The sequence below is a fragment of the Dermacentor albipictus genome, chromosome 5 (genome assembly GCF_038994185.2).
Source record: "Dermacentor albipictus isolate Rhodes 1998 colony chromosome 5, USDA_Dalb.pri_finalv2, whole genome shotgun sequence".
NCBI lineage: Eukaryota > Metazoa > Arthropoda > Arachnida > Ixodida > Ixodidae > Dermacentor > Dermacentor albipictus.
Window position 1 is genome coordinate 119479373 of NC_091825.1, and position 22036 is coordinate 119501408.

The 22036-nt window shown below is 44.2% G+C and overlaps 2 long non-coding RNA genes across 3 annotated transcripts; one reads left to right on the plus strand and one right to left on the minus strand.

The window, feature by feature from the left end:
• Nucleotides 1-253: 253 nt before the first annotated feature.
• On the plus strand, nucleotides 254-8333 carry LOC135916219 (uncharacterized). Its single transcript, XR_010568876.1, has 3 exons — nucleotides 254-388; nucleotides 5075-5162; nucleotides 7723-8333. It is a non-coding gene; the product is annotated as an uncharacterized lncRNA (long non-coding RNA).
• Nucleotides 8334-11298: 2965 nt separating this feature from the next.
• Nucleotides 11299-21349, minus strand: LOC135916224 (uncharacterized). 2 transcript variants are annotated; one of them, XR_010568880.1, is made up of 4 exons: nucleotides 21181-21349; nucleotides 19212-19319; nucleotides 17856-18016; nucleotides 11299-12415 (listed from the first exon to the last, which is right to left on the minus strand). It is a non-coding gene; the product is annotated as an uncharacterized lncRNA (long non-coding RNA). The 2 variants fall into 2 exon arrangements; XR_010568879.1 differs by lacking the exon at nucleotides 11299-12415 and having other exon boundaries at nucleotides 17670-18016.
• Nucleotides 21350-22036: the final 687 nt, after the last annotated feature.

Here is a 22036-nt window from a genome sequence, read left to right on the forward strand (position 1 = left end):
TGCGCCGCTCTTCGACGAACCTCCCGCCAACTCGGGGTCACGGAGTATGTGCCACTAGGTGTGTGGCAAGCGACGGAACACCGGCGCGCCACGCTTCTCGGAGGCCACGCGCGGGCTTCCCGGCAGCGGCGCCATAATTGTGGCGTTGCATCTAACGCAACCAGCGCTCCGATGAACGCGCACCGGAACGCATCCAAGTGCTGCGGCGTTCGAGCTCACCGGAGACGTCACCACCCGCCAGGACATTGGGGGGCGAGGACTTACGGCGTCGCCATCTGTCGGAAGCGCCCCGCTTTCGTAGTATGACGGATAACGCGGCGCGCTCCTCATAGGTTTGTCTGCTGCCGGTCAATAAATACGCCATGCGGGAGCACTCCTGGACATTTCTGTAAGTACTCTCGAAACGATGGAAGTTTTTTGCTGTTCAAATAATTCCTCCAGGGCAAACAGAAAGCACAGAGTGGTTTACAGACGCTATCTCTTTACCGAATATGCAGCGAACGCCCGCTGCGCGTGGTCGCCGCGATGGAGTGGCCCGAACCGGTTTCATGCGTGAAAGGTCGGCAATCGCTGAAAGTGAAATGTGTCCTTATAGAGGGCTGTCTATACAATCAAATGGAGCATAACAGAATGAAGCTTCGATGCAGCGATCGCACGGGTTCGCGGTGACCGACTGCAGCTCTGCATGCGCGTCCGCGTTTTCGCGCCGTGCCGTGAGCTTTATAAGCCGCAGCATTTAAGCATCTGAGAGCACACGAGCAACCATTGTTGCGTGGACGCTATCACAGCTGTTCAAAAAATAATTTCTTTACAACTAGGGATTTCGACGCCTATACGACGGAGACTTGTGATGTGCCGTCGAGACAATTCAATCTTCCTTTTTTTCTATATTCTTGGATGTTTAAATGTGATTATTTATCAAGTTGCATCGCCCTGTCGATCTTTTTATCGGCCTTCTCAGAAAGCAATTACCAGCTGCTTCTTTTTCTTAATCCAGTACATTTCGTTGCCTGGCAATACACATTGATGAGTATATGCCATGCCTTTGTTTAATGTGCATTTTACCGTTCCGTTTCCATTCCAGTTAACTTGCCAGTATCTATAGCACCAACAAGTTCACAGACCAAAGCTTTGTGACATTAGCCGAGCAGCGCGCGCGGGCGAGCGTCTCAGTGCGCGATCTCTGCTATTCACTGAACATAGCAGCCCCGGCGGCGCCGTATAAGAAATCTTCCTTGCGGAAGTGCTTGCTGCACACCCGAGTTGTAGCCGATGGCTGCTTGCCGGTTCTACAAGTTACCGCCGTATTCAGAAATGCATCTTAAGTTGAAGCGCATGCTTCACTTGGATCTATAAATGATGTCTGACGTAGACGTGCCACAGACGCTCATTACGTTCCCTTTGCCGCGTTCATGGCAGACGTTACTTAGATCAAGCCAAGCATGCGCTTCAAATCGATGCATTTCTGAATACGGGGATAAGTTTCGCGATGCAAGCTTCGCGCAGCTTCTTGTCCTGCGGGTACGTGTGAAGGCTGACACCTGACTCCGTTGTGCACGGTCGGCACTGCGGCACCGAACCATGCTGGACGCCTTCAAAGGCAGCCACTGCCTAATATAGGGCTTTCAAGTGTTGTACAGCGCACACACGAAGCGGGAAAATCTCCCCACTCTTCAGAACCGCAGCGCAAGTGGGACTTTAAACTTTCGCTTTCAGCTCGCTCAGCGCTTCCGAAGTAGCCGCCGCGGCCGCCGTGTCCACGTGATCCCTCATACCACGTCACGTCGACGGCGGCGCCAGCTTTTCCAGCGGTGGAGCTCGCCCTTAATATAAGGGGTTCGCTGAGAATAAACGGGGGCTTCTTGGTTTTGGGCTTGGAGGGCTGCCGGTTGCGTTCTCCCTTGAGTGCGTCTGCCACTGCACGGTGGCAGCAACGCTACATGACGTCAGAAGTTTCCGACTAATGTCCAGAAAGTAGCCTCACGTTGTGCTGCTCCTTCGCTGTAGATTTCTCTACAAAGAGGCATGACAACGCTACCATGCCTGTTGACGAGTAAATACCGCCTACCTCCGGAATGTTCGCAATCCAGCCACCTCCTGACTTCGAAAGAACGTCCGAACGGCCAGCATGGTCGCAAGAATTCGACGACTATCGCTTTGCGTCGGAATTCAACGATGCGCAGCGAGGATGCTCAAGTCCGGACTCTGCTTCACACAATGGGGAGACAAGCGAGGACGATATTTCAAACCCTCGGTTTGTTGGAAGGCGATGCCAAGAAATCGTCAAAGAGAAGTTTGACAAGCGCTTCGTGCCTGCTCGCAACGTCGTTGCGAAGGCGCTTGCTTTCACCGCAGAAGCCAGAATCCAGGCAAGTCCGTCAACTTCGTCACAGCTCCGCACACGCTTGCAGACAGGTGCGATTTCGGCACTTTCGAAGAAGGAGTGATTCGCGACCGCTTTGTCGTTGGCCTCATGAAGAGACGCGAGGCTCTCTGAAACAGTGCAAATGGACGCCGACCTCACGCTGACAAGCGCCGTCACCAAAGCCCGCGTGAAAGAGTATATATACACACGAGCAATGTAGACAGTATACACAGCAGTTAAAAAACAACGACGGTTAGTTCGTTACGACAATGAAAACAGGCGTGGACGATACCGAAAAGAAAAGCGAGTCTTCGCAACCACTTTGAAAGAAGAATCTCACGCATCGTAGGGGGCACGGCACCCCAAGGCAAAGCTCAGCAGTGTCCGTTCTGCGGGCAAGCGTCGCATCCAAGGCTGGCTGGCGTGCCCGGCGAAGGCAGCAAAGTGTTATCGCTAAAACGTGAAGGGACACTTCAGCGCGGCTGTCGCAAGAAAATCTTTCACATCCAACAAGGTAGGACTGTCTTCATTTGACAAAGACAATGGATTCTACTTTCGCGGTACTTTTGACAATTAGTCCATGAGTGACAAGTTCATTGAAGTGTCGGTTAACGAAACGTCAATTTCCGCGAAGGTACACACGAGCGCTGAGGTATCTGTGGTTCGACCAACATTCCCTGGGATCCCATCAAAGTTAAATAAAACGGGAATAGTTCTAACGGGACCAAGCGGGAATTGTAATGTTTGGGAAAGTTCACTGTGGCTGTTAGTTGGAATCAGGCAGCTATCCAACACAGTATAAGCCGCTGCTTCGTTGCGGTCCGTTCTTTTGGTATAGAAGCGTCAGAACAGCTCGGGGAGGTTAAATTTGTAGACGGCGTAGCGACTTCAGGACTTTGAGAGCATTGGTACCCTCAGCTGTTTCAGGGATTAGGTGCACTATCGGGAGAGCATACCATCCGCTTGAAGCCAGACTCTGTGCCCTGTGGGCATCATGCGACACGCCGCGTTCCCCTTCCCGTGAGAGACGCCCTAAAGCACGAGTTGGATGACACGGAAAGACGGGGCGCGTAATAAGTAGAGGGGCCTTCAGAATGGTTCCTGTGTGGAAGGAATTTGTCTTGAGTTGACGCGCCTAAACCGAAATGCGCTTAGGGAACGTTATCTTCTGCCCACTGCCAATAAGACGCTATACGAGAGGAGCCCGTCTGCTGCATGACTCGTTTCTCGGCGCGCGGCGCGCAATGCATTTCTGAAACCACGCGCGGGCTTCGCGGCGGCGCCACTAGGTGGCGCCGTGATCCTAGGGAAGCGCAGCTTTATAAAGAAATTTAACGAAGAGGAAGACACATGTACTGTGTGTGGTAAATCTGTAGAAACAATAGAACACCTCGTACTAAAATGTGATGGTATCCATCCCGATGTCGATGCGGGCACAGTCACGCTTCCCGAGGCCCTAGGGTTTAGAGACCACAATAGTCATGTAAACAAATATGCGGTGAATATTAGCAATAAGCGATTGCAAGATTGCTGGCTCAAAAGCAGAGAGGTGACTTAAGGTTAAAAGTGTGGGAAGACATGTAAAGAAAAATGGCAAATTTTAATAACCTACAACACAATTAAACAAAAATGAAAAGTTGAGCATGGTGGCAACAGCCATCACCCCGTTTCAATAGGAACGCTTCTACTTTCCATCCATCCAGCGCGAGAGGAGTCCAGCTGCAGTAACACGCCTCATACATAACTCGTTTCGACGGTGGCAATATGTTCTGTCGCTAATTAATTCAATGCTAAACACGGTATCGTCAACGGACATCTTGAGATGGGTTCTCTCGAATTTTATTATCTGCTTCGGAGAACAGGCTCCGAGGGCAGCAAGAAAGGAATGGCAACAAGCACGACACGCGAACTTTTTTTTTTTTTACTTCCGTGACATTATGCAGCTTGAACCCTTCGGGTAGTCCCTCGCTCAAGTGTAGCAAGCATTAGTCAGACATTACGCCTCCGCTTGTGTTCGGCGAGTGGTGCGGTGAAATTGTGACCATGGCGTCACAGATGTTGGTAAGGCCATATAGACAGTCGCACAAGATCTGCTACTTAAACACTACTGTGCATTTCTCGCGTTACGCCCTTTTCTGAAACGTTGCATTAATACAGCGACAGCGTGTAAAAGCACGCGAGTTGTGCCCCGGCGTCAATGTACTTGCGGTCGGGAGCGCGACTCGCCGACTATCAGTCACCGTGTAATATTTGTCCTCAATAATTTACACGCGGTTTTGCGAGTCACGCTGACTCCGAGAGTGGTGGCGCCTGTGTGCACGTATTTCAGAGGCCGCAGCGTTCAATACAACCACGGAAGAAGACGACGCCCGTGTCGCAGTAAATCCGGTGTCAGTGTCGGCGGAGCCGTCCGTGAGCGAAAATTTCCGTGTGTATTTAGGTATATGTATATGCCACGCCTTGCTATATGACATGCGGTATATGCTGTTTATATTGCCACACCACTTCAACACCAAAGTTGCTCATACCTCGTCTTACATTCTTGACAAAGTTATACCCACGAATTTTGAGAATGGCAGCCCACAAACAAGTGTCATGAAACAAAACACCTACAGCGCATGTCTTTTGTGTTAAGTCTTCTCATACGTAACTATTAAAAGTGCGAAACAATAACAGAAACCTGAAAATTATGTAATTTATTTGGCGCAGGTTTCCACTACCTCCGGGATCGGCCCACGCAAGAGTTCCTACCAGAAAGCTCGCATTCGTGCACAGCGTTTGCCGCCAACGTTTCTCGGTAAACATTACGGTTACATAAGCTGCAGTTGCCCGGAACCGTGAGAAGCAGTCGGGGATCTTTGAATGCTATCGCGTTCCACTCTCAAAGGCGAAGCTTAAGCGACCTCCAAATTTTGCTCCAGAGACGGCGGCGTCTAGCGAAAATACCCGCTGCTAGAAGCGTACTTCTGGAGAGAAGCGGACTAGTGCCGCCTCCTCTCGACAATAAGACAAACCAGGACACAACAAGCATTGCCTCCGCGATTCGTAGCCTCCGCGATCAATAAGCGCCGCTCGATTACGGAGGCCTTTTATAATTTGCACCGGGCGCTGCGGCTTCTTAGAACTCAGATGTTTCTGCGAGGTCGTATTCAACTTTATGTAACGATAATCTTACTGAAGCATAACAGCGAGTCGGCCTAGTTGGAACAGATTCATCTTAAAACGTTTTGTGTGCAAACAAACAGGGACAAAGAAGAGGGGCAACACAAGGACGAGCGCTTTCCTCGTCCTTTCCTCGTCCTTGTGTTGCCCCTATTCTTTGTCCCTGTTTGTTTGCACACAAAACGTTTTAAGATAATTTTACTACTGCGGAAGCAACATATAGAGTTAGTATAATTGCTCAACGAATATTTGCACTCGCAAAAGGAACAGTTCTTTCAAAGGCCCGTGAAAGCTGTTCCATGTAAAAACACACCAATTGAAGATTTCTTCTAATAGGTATCGCAATACTTGAGGCGGACATTCTTTTGCAAGATAAATTGCAGAGTAATTGTAATTACCAGAAGCTTACTAATTATTTTCGGAGTGCTAAGAGTTATCCAAAACATCTATGCATTTCGCCGCAAATTACGAGCACGTACTTATCAAAACTGGGGGCAAGCACATGATTTATGCCAATGGATACGTCACTACTGTCCGGCTTCAATCGAGCAATTCGAACATGTGCTGTAAATTGAATTCGTACAAGGTTAAGGAAATTTTCTTAATTAGCTAACATGACTCAGTGCTTTGTCTTGCAATTATAGTCCGCCTCTTAAGCAATCAAACTGACACATCACAAAGTATTCAAATCTACCACAGAAGAGTTTTAATGTCTGTTTAACTTGATAACCCGGTACGGTGAAACTATACCCAGACAAAAGAAAGGAAGTGTGCTGTATACTTGCTTTCTGCACTCAATGTAGTGTTGTACTTTTTAGTTTTATTGCAAAAGCAATGACCAGCTCGCTCACCTGCAAAATGTACCAAAGAAAGTGTTTCGTCGAGGCAGTGCGAATATTCAGCAAAATGCTTCAATCATGTGACACTCTTTCATTCGGGTTTCGATCCTTTATACGTAATTTCTACATTCTATGTATCTCATTGTCTTGGGCACCTCCCACCTAAATTCATCGGCAACGGAACCGTAGGACGAATGTTTGACATCACTAGAATTAAAGTTGCATTAGTAAATTGCATAGCTGGTTGAACAATTGTAATAAAGTGCTGCTTTCGTTGTTCAGAGTTCACGTGCTCAGCACTAGCACACTTGTCGTACCGTAGTTTGTTTCGTGTCCGTGTGCAGTAATAATTGAGTGCAATCAACATGTAGAGCCTGTGGACTCGGGCGCACGCAGATGTCACTTATTGCTAAGCGGCCCTCAGCCCACTATCCACTCAAGTAGCACTGTAAGCAGTGCCAGCGTTCTTTTATAGCTTGTTTTATTTCCTTGTCCTCTTCTTATCTATCCAACAATTTTTTTTTTCAGGGTCTGTTTTATCTACTAGTTGCTATATAATGTCTACCAGCTGCTCATATTCCCAGACTGTTGCAGGAAGCACCTGCATTTTTTTCATTGTTAATTGCAATCTGTTTGCTTTTCTTTCATTCTAATGCTGAAGCATTATATATGGCTCATGAGGCAGAAAATTCGGCGCAGTTGTTGACACTGGTCTGACAAAAGTCATCGAAAATTAAAGTGAAGTTAATTAAGGTACAGTTAATTAAGATATGGTTAAGGCACTTGAACCCTCGACCTTTGGCGGGAGTCCAACCCACTACCTTTGATGTTAATGCAACGTTAACTAAGGTACCGTTAATTAAGGTAGAGTTAATAAAGGCAGTCAAACATGACCTTTGTTAGGAGTCCAACCCATGACCTTGCGTTGAGTGCACCTTGTGACGGTGCGCACGTTGGTCATGTGACGTCGCAGCGCTTTTGCTGACGCGGCCACTCAAGTCACTTGGTCACAGTGCTTTCGCATTCATCTACGCAGGGATACCTAATTAAGAGCCCCTCGAATTTTTAGAGGATTCTGCTGCTGTTGGTCCGTGTATTAACGCAATAGTGTTAAGGGTGTTAAGGAATCCCACATCTTTGCATTACGCATGCGATGCACATACAAAGACGTGGAATCGTTACCCACCTACGGCAAGTTGTTTTTTCATCCACTTTCATTGCCATTAATTTATCATTTCTTTAATTCAATTAGCAAGTACAAGTAATTTCCCCTACGTTTTTCGATGTTTGTTGGCTTCGCATGATATGATTAACAAAAATCTGGCCCCTCCATTAACATCCTTTCTTCTCGTTCAGACTATATATCCGTGCCATTCAAGGGATGGATGCCGCACTTGGGATTCCCAACATTATGCACTTCAACCATGATGGTGAGATGGCAACACACCTCTAAGGCGTGCAACTCGGGGAGAAGATGACCTGCTCCCGTAAGATGTTGGCGCTTGGGCCGGTTCACCACACCCATCTGGAGCCATGCCAACCAAAGATAACGATCAGAGCACAAGCTTGTTGTCAGCATGCTGCAGCGAGCTCATCGCAGCACTTTGCATTGGCTACATTATCTGCGCAACACAGCAGACGCAGATACATACAACTGTAGTACGTACGACAGGGCTGGAGTGCGTGCTTGTGCTCCAGTCTCCATACACAAGTGCAAAATTTGGCTGACATATTCACAACAACATACGCTATCCACAAAATGTTTTTTCAACAAGCCCGAGAGGTGGTTCAGGGTTCCTAATTCTGTCAGCATTGTGCAGTCATGGCTCCACACATCTGTATTTTATGGCACCGTGGGACACTTGAACTGCATGGCAAGCGATTTAGACCACGAAATTTAGGTGGATTGGACACCAGATGTGAGCAAAATTTTGTATACAAATTTTCTGTACTGCTGGTATTGTAAACAAAAAATACACAACTTGAAATGTTGAACGAACATATTTGAATAACAGCAAATCTAAATACGTTAGATATGTTAAGGCTGCTTGCACCGTCTCCTATAAGGTGGAGCACATAAATAAACATTGTGCATGTTGCTCTTCGTAATATGCTGTCAAATTGTCCATATAGTGTAAACACAGTTGATTTCCGCTCCCTTCAAGAACACCAATCTGAGAAGTCAACTACAGATGTCGCTTGAGGCCCATCACTGTTCTCTACACCACCTCCTAAACTTAAGTAAACAGCGCACATTAGGCGGATAAAGATAAGGCCTGCAGCTCACATCTGCAGTCCGGCATTAATTTCGAATGACAAGCTGTACCTTCACCACTGTACATAAGCAGCACAATCTCTTAACTTCTTATGCCCTGCTGTGAGCTGTTGACAGTGATGCAGGTGCAAGGAACCTATTATGCTCTACGGAGACTTGACTTCGACATTCGTTGCAACTGCGTCTTAACTGGGTGCATATTAACAAGCTTTTACTGTATTTTGATAAGCGACTCCCAACCCCCATGGCTGTATGATTTTCTGCTGGCATTGTATGGCCTGTTATAAAACTGAAACCCTTACTGCTATTCAAGACAACACAACTTCACTGCTTCTTCAGCTTCAGAGGACGGAATGAACATCCACTGATTGAAAATATTTTGTATGAGAACTGAGCTGCAATTAGAGTAAAGTACTGGCATAATAATTTGGCGTATTTTTAATCACAGTAGACCATACTGCACATCTCAATTCCCAAGTACACAAGTTACTGATATCTAGTAGCATTCTTATTAGCAACGAGAGTATACGCCCGAGCATGTCAAACAGCTGTTTTGTTTTGCGCAAAATGTTCTAGCATTAAAATTTGTGTTAAATTTTCTGATTTCAACTCTATATTAAACTTTTATTTTTAGATTTGGTTTTATTTCCAAGTCTAAATATACTGCGCAATATCTGCACACTTTTACTAAATTCCTATAAAAGGTATCATATGACTGTGCTGTAGCAGTTGGTCAATTTCAGCACAAGGAGGCACAACGTACGTTGAGTGTTGGAGAATAGCAATGCTCAAGTGTCCATAGTTGCGCACACCACTGCAGCTCTCGCGTTTGTCTCCGCTTACTTGTGTGTTGTTTATGCTTGCTTACCTGTATTTATTTATTATTTGTTTCTATTTTCATGTATTACATTGTTTCTTTATGACTAGGGTATGCAATTGACATGTTTGCCCGTTGCAACGGGTTTAGCCACATCACATCATTATCATGTTCAGAGCAAATGGTTCCAATGACACTGCATAGCTAGAGCTAACAGTGATTCCCATGCTCAGCTATAGCTAGTAGCTCATAAACAAATATGACACAAGAGCATAGGAGCTCAACTACAAACTTTTGTTTGTCCCGAGTTCTTCATCTTTGAATTCATCTGGATAATGACAAAGATTTTACACTCCTTATTTCACAGCGTGTCTTACGGCTTCCCAGACTCACATATGGTGGCTTTTTCCTACGCTGCTTTAACGATGCACCCCACAGACATAAAGTGCTTCACAACGTTATCAACAGGTCATTGGTGCACAACTTCGTTTAACGACTGGCAACGTTTCCAACTGTTACCACAATTACAGCAAATCCCGCGACATCTTTTGGCATAATGCCAGCAATGCACAGTCCGCCCAATCTTCTGTCTCCATTTCTACTTTTTTCGTATGATTTGCCGCATGTGTATAATGATGCACCCTTGTTATCAAAGGTCAGCACTGACACTTTTGCAGGTACGACCACGAATCCATCCAAGATACCTGCACAATGAATATAACCACAGAATTGGGCTACAGTAGGCTGCATCATGTCGTAAAGCGTATGGGTGCATTCTAGGCAAAGAAGTTCTAGAATGAGACAACAATACACAAAATAGCTGTAAGTATGAAACGCCCTTTTGCACCGCACACTTGTGCTTTCATGTTTGTAAGGTCTACTACCTAGTCGCTCTTTCTAAAATAAACTTGAAACATTCTTGTAAAAGGGATTAACCACTGCAAAGATATTTTTACATGATGCTAGAAGAGTGAGTAGCCACCAGTGAACGTAGAAACTAGCAGCATTAAAACCTCACATATTTTTCTGATTATTTCATTTTTACAGGCAGCACAACGCATTTTTATTGACTTGTATGGCGTGTAATGCTGTGGACAGTATATAGCAGAAGATTTGACGCACATGATTGGTACATGCATGACAACTAAACCATTCTACAGTGTACCATGTAAGCTGCAACATTCCCTGTTAAAGGGACACTAAGGGCAAAAATCAAGTCGACGTGGACTGTTTAAATACCATTCCAGAAACCTGGCAATGTTTGTGTTTCACAGCAAGACTTAGTTTAGGTGAAAATTGCATCTGAAGAGTCCGAACGCCTTTTTCAAAATTCAATTCTCATGCCACCCAACCGGGGGAGTGATGTTGCATATGCCATCACCACCCTTTGCTGGCATCAGTGAGTAAAACAGTGTCCGACAGATGGCGATACCAAGCCAAGACAGAGTGGTGGATTCACCGCTGCAGCTGCTTTTTAGTCAAATGGCATGGACCATTAGGGCATGCCACGACGTCACGTGTAAGTTGAATTGTCTGCTACAGTACTTGCAGTTTGTGAGAGTTTCGCAAGCCAACAAAACCAACGCAGCACTATGTGACAAAAAAATTACTGAAATGCGAAAGCGTGGGTGGCACAGAGTCCAGCGAAAATGACACCTTTCGACCGCCTGTATCGTTGTCAAGGGTAATTTCAATTAGTCCTTTTTTTCAGAAATGAAATAGAACTGGACAAGTAGCATTTTATTTCATTTTATAATACAATACAAGGATGTTTTTTGCAATGAATGGTTGAGTACTAGTGACAGAATTCAACTGAGGAGTCCTTTCGTCATAGGGCAAGTACTTGTACGCCCCGGGGGAGTCTCTAACCATGCCCTGCATTTACCTGAATTTCTCGATTGTTAAGGCTCTGTTTGTGACAACATTGACACCTTGGAGATTATTGAGCACTAATCTATCACTTTCTCTTGACTTAATATTTGCCTCTAGTGTTCCTTTAAGTTATTGAGTTGTGGTAAGTAGTGTGGCCGATCAAACATCCAGGGATTGAGAAAGCAAATCAGTGGATTCACTGTACAACAAATTATTGATAGCTCAGACTGCTTTATTTTTTCTTAAGAAGGAATTATTGATATTTGCATTCTCATATCCTCGAAGTGTATTCCAAGTGATGCTATCCTAGAAAAGAAATGTGGACAACCATTACATTTCACTGGTACTAAAATACGGGGCAGAAACTACATAATAAGTCTGACAAGAAGCTAGGAACTATACGAGTGATGGAAAGTCAAATTATAGATGCAACGTTAAGGGATATAAAAGCAGCAGTATGGATTAGAGAGTAAGTGGGGATAGCCAATATTCTGGTGGACATCAAAGGCCTAGTACAAAGAAATTTCACTTTGACTAAATTGGTAACCTTCGCAAAGACACAGGACTTATAACAGTAGGATTAAACTCATCAAAAGAGCCAGGCAGCGTCTTCACCCTAGGCGAGCAGTGCCCTCAGTCTAGGACGCTGTGGGCCCTGGCCATCGCATGTCACGCCCACCAGCACGATGGCCACCTCTTCTGCCGAGTCCGTGTCCACTGTTCTGATCATCGCCACCATCTGCTTCTCTCTCTTGCACTTCAACATGCTGATCAGATGCGTGTTCTTTTGATACTTGGCCGCGTTCACAAACCTGGCATCCAGGTCCACATTACGTACCTTCTCAAGTACTTTAGCTCTGGCCTCTCATTCCCTGTTGTGGTCAGGGTGCATGTTTCTAGGGGCTGCCACCATCTGATAAAGTCCCTCAGGCACAATGGAATCCTCTACCTTAGTGAGCTTGAGACGCTCGATCTGGTTCGCATTGTCAGCTTCCACAAGCTTATCCCAGGTGTTCTGATTAATCCCCAGTTGGAGCATCTTCTTTGTCGACATCTCGGGAAGACCCAGTGCAAGCTTGTATGTCCTGCAAATTAATTTGTACATTGTTTCCTTTTCCTTGTTCTTCAACTCCAGGTAAGGGTTGCCATATGTCATTCTACTTATCACCAGTGCCTGTATCAGTGTCAGTATGTCCTGCTCCTTGAGTCCATGCTTCCTGCTCGCCACTTTCCCGACAAGGTGAGCAACCTACGTGATCATCTGCCAGAGGTTTTGGATCATTGCGCTACCCACCCAGTACCCTTGGTACCCGCCCGAGGGGCAGGGTACCTTTGCTCCAGCTCTGTGCTCCTCGCTGTCGCAGAGCCCTGGCTGCCTGCTGCTGAGTGATGTAAACAGAACGTCGTGTCGAGGTACGTGGCTTTGCACTCGCAGCAGCCTCCCAGTTTATGTTTTACGCACTCTGATAGCCGAAATTCATCGCGCCACAGCAAGTAATCACATCTTTTCAAGATCCAAAAGCTGATAAGGCTTGTACGCAGAGCTTGCTTCAATTTCACAATTACGATGAGCCCGCTGAAACTACAAGTTAAAAAGTTAATTCAAGGACTGTTGTTAATTATTGTCTATTTACCACCTATCACCTGTGACCCCGTGGTCGACATCACTGACGGCATGTCTCCAAAGGAACTGTCCTTTTATTTCAGAATGGCTATTTTTAAATATTACTTAAAGTCTTCGCAGGAACACCCTGCATAGTAACTCTATATTGGAAATCACGCCAAGGAGCTATGCATTCGGTGTTATGTGCCACTTGAGGGTAGCTGTAACGGAGGCTGGTTTGCTTTGCTGTTTAAAGATGAAAGTGTCTTTTACCAAGCTCCTCCTAAAATATGTACCATATACATATTTAGTACGTCCCACAATCACCATCATGCAAGTTCACAAGATGGCGATACTTTGCTATTATGAACCTACCTAATAGTTAGGAAAGGCATAGAAAGGCTAGAATGAATGGTTTGCTTTAGTAATGAAATTGTGCTTTTGACGATTCCTATTTGTTGCAATGAGGAAATCTACGTATAATTTGTTTTATCACTGAGTACTTATGTAGAAGATGTGACGGGCAGACTCAACATCCATAAAGGTAGTGAACATGATCGTGTTTGGAAGCGTCTAATGGTCCAAGTCGGTCAGTTTCCATGGGGACAGCATTCCTGGTGCTTTTTCAAAAAATGATCCCCAACAACTGTCACCGCTCAATGACACCATCGTGTCAGACATACCTGGTAGCCTCCAGGGTGCTGTTTACACTGCGCTGAAGCACATGTTTTGTGTGCTTTCTATGGGTGTCATTGCTTTGCCCTTCAAGAAAACTGCAGCTGTATGGACTTGTCTATTTGTGAATGTGCAATGGCGCTGCTACTTCTTAGAATACATGTTCCACTTTAGGGTTACGTCCAATTCCTTTGGAAGAAGTACCAACTGTGTGTTTTTTCTCTCTTTTTCTTTTTTCTTCAGTTGCGGTACCAGGATCAGTTATTTTGGCAAGTTTTCAGTGACGCTTCCACTCGTATTTCAAACATAACATCGTCCAAGATATTGTAACAGTTGGCCTTTATTACACATTGGACAAAAACTGGGCGACGGCATCAGTAATCAAGTATAGCTTATATTGCCCATCACACCGTCTATAAATAAATTTTTAAACCAACCGTGCATCGATCCTCAAGCCTGGCAAATTGCTGGCTTTGGCAATATGGCCCCTATTGTTTGGCAAGGCAGTTCACCGGCTTTGGTAGCCAATGGGTTAAGAAGAAGAAATAGAGTTGGCAGGACATGCAATGCTTAGGGCAGGAAACCAGTGTTCTATTACTACTGTCTAAGTCTACACGGAAGTGACTACCACATAGACTCAGAGTAGAGTCACATAATTGGTACCAATACATAAAAAAGCACAGTCAACCAAGGCAGAGAATTAGGAGGTGTGGTGAAATTAGGAAATCTGCAGGCATAAGATGGTGACAGTAAGCACAAGACAGGGTTAATTCGAGATCGCTGGGAGAAACCTTCATTCTGCTGTCAACATATACAGGCTAATAATGATGACGTTGCAAGTGCGATAAAAGAAGGTTGTATGTAAGAAGTTAAAGGAGTCCTGAACTACTTTTTATCGAAGTGGAGAAAGGCATTTGAAGTGAAAATAGGATATTTCAGAAATACTTTACCACAGAAAGTACTTCAGTGTGTTCAGCAGAAGCGGAGCTATTGGCAATCAAACACGGCCTCTGCTGTGCTCCCATTCCTTCTTCATTGTCTTGCACTGCAAAGGCTATGGCGCAGTGGGGCGTGGCCAGAACGCCCCGCCTTCTATATGTCACCGTGGCGCACAGTTCACATTTTATTTTGGATGTTAACGTAGACTGCACAACTTCCACCTTTCGTGCCTACAACTCACTCTAAACATAAGCCAAATGCGGTTGCCCTTAATGAGCCGCAATGCACTTAGCCAGTGGACTCGCGGCTGCACACCGTGGAGGCCGCACTATCTAAGCTATGTAGCCGAACACAGCTTGATGCTAGCTATCGGCCAATGGCAGCCGTCTAAGGGAATGACAAAATAAAGCATCTGATGACAAAATAAAGTGTCCAGTAGAGAGTGAGGACAGGGCCTTTTGCTGAAAAGAGCATATGAGAGAAAGGTGACTTTATCATCCACTTGCGAGCTCCACGCACCGCACACGACAGCAAAACTTGGCTGAGATGTTCACAGCAGCATATCCTATTCATGAACTATGTTATTTCACCAAGCCCGAAGGGTGGTTCAGAGACCTTTTCATGGGAAAAAAAATGTAGATGGCAAAAAAATGTTGCATTGCTAAAAGAAACCAACGATGGGAGGCCAAATATTTACTGGAAATCAAGCCAAAAGCAAGAGTCAATGTTAAGCACACATTAATTTAATGTGCTGATGTTATCAACTTGTACTGCAGTGATGCTGCTCTAACTTCTGAAGATTCTTATTAGGACTAACACAAAAAAAATCTTATATCCATAGCCACCTGACAGAAGAATTTAAGTACGTGCGAGCATTTTGCTTCATTGTAGCCTGCGAAGTAAGAATGCTGCCTTCGGAAATGGCTAACCAACTCACTGTCACAGCAAATTGAACTAACTTGGCTCCATGGAACCGGGACAGCACCAGCACAGTGTCTCCACTATCAATGGCAGCATTGGCATTGACACACCCTACGGTGTCGGCAAAGCTCTACCATAGCCACCCAGTGCTCTCAAGCTTCATTTGCAATAACTCGAATGCAGCCATACACAAGTGTGTTTAAATGCATCTCTTCACACAGGGCAGAAGCTCCATCCCACCCAAGCAGGCTCACATGACGCACCCACTAGCCCGACCTAATAGTGTTCATATTAATAAGTCAACCAAGTTTCGGTCTGACAAATTGACTCGCACCTTCTTAGTTGGGTTCAAGTAAATGCTGCTGTAGCTGTGGGAAACCACGAATACACCATCTCTGCAGAGAACTACAGCACCGTCAACAAGGTGGTCAAGAGTAACGAAGCTGTGTTCTGCTGCATCGGACCGGAGTGCCTTACCAGACTGTTTGTTTTGGCCAGAACATGCCGAGCATGTAAGCAAGTGTTGGATCTTTTTCTCGGATATTATAAAACAAACGTAATGGTTTATTTTTGGTTGTGCAGTATTGAAGAAATGACATGGCTAATGGCAAATGCTCACTTATTGTGGTCTTCACATTCCTATCTGACAAAAGGAATGTCAAAAGGAACATGGCAAGACAGAAACCTGAAAGCATACCGCTAAGTCAGTGACATTGGCAGGATTAAAGAGAGACTAAACGAAAATATTAAGTTTTTTTTTCATTTGTTTTACTGTAATTTCATTTGGTGCTGGCTTAATTTCTGCAGCTGCGTCTATCGAAGTCCACAGTTACCATTTGAATGGTTGCAAAGAAACAGCATTTAAGAACGGGACAAGGGGGACAGCATACACAAGCGCTGACTAGCAACTATACCGTTTATTCATATAGTAAAAGGCCTATATGCAGTCATCAAGTGCACGAGATCCTGACAATTGACACGTTTGTGATTCGCAATCAAGATTTGACAATTTTTTCCCGAGTAGAGAAAGAGACGATTCCCTGACACACGTGTCACCATACTTAAGGATAGCAAACACTTCAAAAATATCACGTGTTCTGTGTTGATATCTTTTCAAGATGATGCCTTTGTCAAAGTTTAGGTGGCATTTACACTAGTGCTTGTGATTAGATAAGTGGCTGCAAGGCACATCCTTAAGCAAGTTTGCATGTTCTCGTAATCTATCGTTAACGCAACGACCCATTTGACCAATAAAGCAGCGGCCACACGCTAAAGAAATTTTGGAAACCACCTTTTGGCACACGTAACGTAGCAACGGGTGTGCTTCTTGCCACAGGCTTTTTTTCTTTTGCTGTCTTGGTTGATCTTTTTGCAAAGCTGATATTTCAGTTGAAAACACTAAAGGTGTGAGGCAGATACCTGCCTCACATCTGCTTTCTCGCACAATCTTTTTCCACTTGTGGGACACTTTACGAACACACACAACAGTGTTGTTCTGGCTGGTGATATCGCTTGGTTGTTTTCTTGCTGCTTTGTTGTCCTGAGTGAACGTGGGATGCAAAGATTCAGCAAGAGCGCTAAAAACACCTTTAGAAAATCCTGCTTCTAGAAGTCTTTGCACTTTGGAGTTGAAGTCAACTTCCACTGTGTGGGGGCAAGACTATTAAAGTGCTGCCGTCAAACGAGTTCTTGCTAACCCGCACCATTTAAATACAGATGTGATTCAGTATGGTTGCTATGAATATGACTAATACAGTGGGTCCTTAGTAGCTGCAACTTCTTTACAAACTTAGAAATCCGAATTATCGACGCACAGAAAAAAATTGTCTTGGTTAAAACGGTAATAACATGTTTATGGAACAGTTAATTAATAAAGGGAAAATGAGACATCTGCCCAAACATAGCTAAGTGCTACAAAGGAAACCCATACGGGTTTTTTGAAAGAAAAGCTTCACAACTGAAGAAAAATTTGTCCTGGTTCGGGACAGGTACAGTAAGTACCTGTATAAACCAGGCACAGGGACCAATCACCTTTTTTGAGAGCATCATTAAATGTAGTACACTTCATTTTCAAATAAAGCAAACAGCGCAGAGGAAGAACAGGTTAAAACTTGGACAGAATTGTAAGCTTAAAAAGCACATTGACTATGCTCTCTTTTAGAACCAATGTTCAAAACGATTTATTTTGACTAAGACATGGCTGAAAAAAACTATATCATTGTCGCAACACACACATAAAAGTGATTTGTGATGCTTTCAAAAGTTACCAATTGGAACTACAACTGAGCTGTGGGTGACCTACCATGAAGAGCTCCTTGTGGGCCCTGGAGCCATTTTTTTATTAGGAGGCCCAGCATTTCTGCTAAGTGGAACGACTTGACTCTCACCCTGGAATACTTTGTTGTAATCTTCTACTGACAACCGAGACTCCCATGCAGAAAGTTGGTCGATGAGAGATCACGGGTACGGAGCTTCCTTCTTTGCGTCACCTCAGGGAAAGATGCAGCTGCTTACACAGGGATTGGCGGGCTTAGTGCTTTTTAGTATTCTGCACGAGTTACAACAAGACATCAACATCAAAATTGTTCATCAAAACTATTACCCTCTTTTAAAATCAACCAATGCAGCTAGAAGAAATTTATTAAGAGAGTACTGACACAAAAATATTGTTTCCCACTTCTGTGCTTCTTTAGGGAGTTCCTGATCCCACAATTAGCCTCAATTCCTTGAGCAGCACAAATAATTATTACATCACATTTTATGCAGCTAGTTTAAATTGTACTCCAAATGCGGCACTATTTCAGATGTGATGCAGGATACTATTCACATTACCAAAAGCATAGTTGGCATTTATGCGATGTGACAAACAATTCAAGCACGAGTCAGTTGGCTCAAAGCCGTTAGTTGACAGTGATATAAAGACCTTGTCATTAAAAGCAGTCAAATTGACTCTTCAAATTGTGCGCTTCTTTTTTAAATGCAGGTGGACTCTCTCCCCTGTTATTCTGTCAAGTGTTGAGAGAGAGAGAGAGAGAAAGAGAGAGAGAGACTCTTTATTAGAAAAACAGAGAATTTCGCCGGCGCGTGTAAACCACTGGCATGCTACTCTAAGTGTTGAATTATCTCTGTTTTTGCAGCATGGTCATAGTGTGTGTATGCATCAATTGTGTCTGGCACCATGAGACCTCCACATCTGAGTTTTGGTGATATGAACAGACTTCTGTTTGACACCTGAAGCCACACTACACTTGGCGCATGTCTTGATATGTCACACTAAAAAGTAACATACTTATTATTGATATTTCTGTATTATTAAACAAGGAATCAATGCTCATTTGCATAATTACTGATCGAGTTGACTGCTATCATTATTGGTATAAAAACGAGACAATAATATTGTGATATACTCTTAAAAAAACATAAGTACCCTCTCTTCTGTGCAAACAATGACAAAACCTAATAATCATAGTTTTGATGTCATATTCACATTGAACATGAGAAACTTCAAAAGGGAAAGGCCATTTTTATTTCTTACAAGTAGCATGACACAGAAGTCTCTTTCCTGAAGCTGGCAGCATTTAAGCCTTGCAATGTGGCAAGCTAGAGTTCAGACATATTTATAACTAAATTAAAGAGCTAAAGGAGTCTTCACCAATAAATGCAAGTATAGCTCACTTTCGTGTATGTCAGAGAACACAGTAAGAATACCATGTAATTAAAGTTATAAAATGCATCACATTTACCTTTGAGTCACGGATGACGCTGAAGCAGCAGTTTTGTCAACCAGTCTGCCACTGTTTTGATACAGTGTGACAGTATATTAGCCCGCCTTGGGTCGTTCCTAGCAGCACCTGAAATTCAAACACTGATCAGCTGATGCAGGCAGTACAAACTACTACTCAAATTAGAATAGCAAAACAGCACAATGGCTGTTAGCAGCCTTAAGCTGCACTAGCTTATATCAAGGAAACAGTACAAATGTGATAGCTCACTGTTCAACGAACAAAATGCGCTTTGTGTTGGCCTTGTTTCTCTCTGCAGCCACATCAACTCTACATTACTTCAAGGTCACATTCAATGACAGCTATGAATCACTTTGCCCATGGTTTTGCTCTTACAGTGAGCAAGGCCACTGCCATGAACTTCTCTCTACCATTGGCATAGAATGTCATATGGACAGTGCTAGCTTACATATAATTTCAAATACAACCTCCCAAGTGAAGACAGGTGCTCTGGTAAAAAAAAAAAAAAAATGGTAGAAAGATTGATATGCTCGGAACAACAAAAATAGAAAAAGATGCAGACTACACTGACTTCACACCACTCTGCGACAACACTGCAAGCGACACAGCTGTCCTGACAGTCACATGGGTTAGTGCAGCACAGAAACCATTCAGTAAAGATAGCACGAGGGCCAGCTGAAAGTTGAGGTATCTTAAAGAATGTTTTTTTAAATAAGCATATACTTAAAGAAACCTTTAAGTAAGTGATGTGCATTCAACCAATGCAATACACCCAAAAATAATTTAAAGTTCACCATTATTTTAGGATCGATGTTTCACATTTCCCAGAGGAACATCGAAAAGTGCTGCACAGTACTAAATTTTTTAACCTTGAAATTCCAAGTTTCATTTCGCTAATGTGTAAGGGTCATCATTTCTTTGCATTCAAGATAGCAGCTAGTGCCCGTCCGATTTTTGAACTACTCTGAAGTTATTTTTTTTTTAACGATATGTTTTATATGTGTGCTTATGAGCTGCTGAGGATTATGTTTTACTACCTTGTGGCTTCTCATGAAACGTTATCATAAACTGCTGGTCTTTAATGGCACCACTGTTACGAAAGAGGTCTCCGCAGTAGGACGCCGTTAGCTTCAGCGACCGCACTTGCCGCGGTTCTGCTGCCATTTCCTTCTATACAGAAGGTGGCGTTTTGTCCCCCATTTCTGTACGTTTGCAGTGTTATCATAAATTTTTCATAGTTGGAGTTTGTACGCTGACATTGGCTGCTATTCTGATCCTCAGCCCAGTTTGCTGGCACAGTGGTTCTGCTGACATTTCCTCCTATGCAAAAGGTGGCGTTTTGTCCCCCATTTCAGTACGTTTGCAATATTATCATTAATCTGTCATAGTTTCATGCGATGGCCCCACTCCTGCTGCCAGCCTCGTCAGCTCGTCTGTTGCTCGAGGTACTTGGATGAGCATGCACCACGAGAGGTAAAGTAATCCAGGAGTCTGGAATAGCACAGTTATATAGGGCTCGTTCATTACACATTTGCTGCCTGCCGTTGGTATTATTTACATTGCCTTCATGCCCAATACTGGAGCGGACATGCAGACTTTCATGAGCTAAATGTGGGGCCATTGGCAGGTTTTTCTCCCCAATCTTTAAAGTCAATAAAAGGTGTTGATGCGTGTATCGTGCGAAATTTTTGTTATTTTGCTTATTTTTCGTCTGTAGTCACAGCCTGCAAGTTATTTACACGATCATGTTTTCATACAGTGCATGATATAGAGTCGGTAACAGAATTACGCAGCTCCCGTGGTAGCTAGCCTCAAAGCCTGTACCATATATCATGTTGCAAAGAGGCAAACGAACGGAAAATGCTGCTAATAAACCTAAAAAAAAGGGGGGGGGGGGGGGGGGAGAATGCAATCTTATACTGGCACCTTCAATAACTGCATGAAGCAAAAAGAAAAAAAAAAAACTTACCGAATCGATACGAAGCAATAAAGCCAGTTACCGAACCGAAATGAAGCGGTGTTGCTGCCGTTCTTGCGAACACGATCCTAAATTCTCCACTCAAAAAGTCACAGCACGAACAAACAGCTGCCACCGCTGCCGAAAGTGGACGAAAGTTTCGACATGGCGCAACATGGTTTCAAAATCGGTGGCAAAAAACGCGCGAAGAGGCATCGTTGCATGTGGCGTCCCCTGCGCTGCGCTTGAATAAGGCGTACCTAATCTTTTCTCACGCTTAAATATTTTTACTTCAAAACAACTTTAACGCACAGCATATATTTTATTTTTTCTTGTTCTTCATGTACATTTTAAATTGTGCGTCGTCTTCGCAGGCTACAAGTCGCAGCATTCCGTTATTGTTTCTTCACATTTGAACCGGCGGACGTGCGCGCTTTGAAACGTGCGTAGGCGCGCATCGAGGCACTCTAAGCATACTCTATGCGTAGGAAATATATAAAAAACCAGTTTCCGGGCTCTCATAGGGGGAACACATACAGTTGCACGACTACGCTACAAGGGGTTTCGTATGCCCTATCAACGCAATTATTCCCTAACATTTTCCTGAGTAAACCGGCAACTTCTGCGCTTGCAAAATTTATCGTCTCGACTAGCCCCCCCCTACAATTCGTTGAGGCTGCCCTGGATCCTCCTCGCAGTGCCCGTTCGAAATTGTGACCCTTTTTCTGAGTAATTGCAGTCTTCACATTGGCTGGAAATGTACGACTTGGAGACATCAAACGCTAGCCAGAGCTTCGAAATTTTTTGACATATCTTTTCTAACTAAATGTTTTCACAATCACTAGTGTGTATATAGCTCAGAGCCACC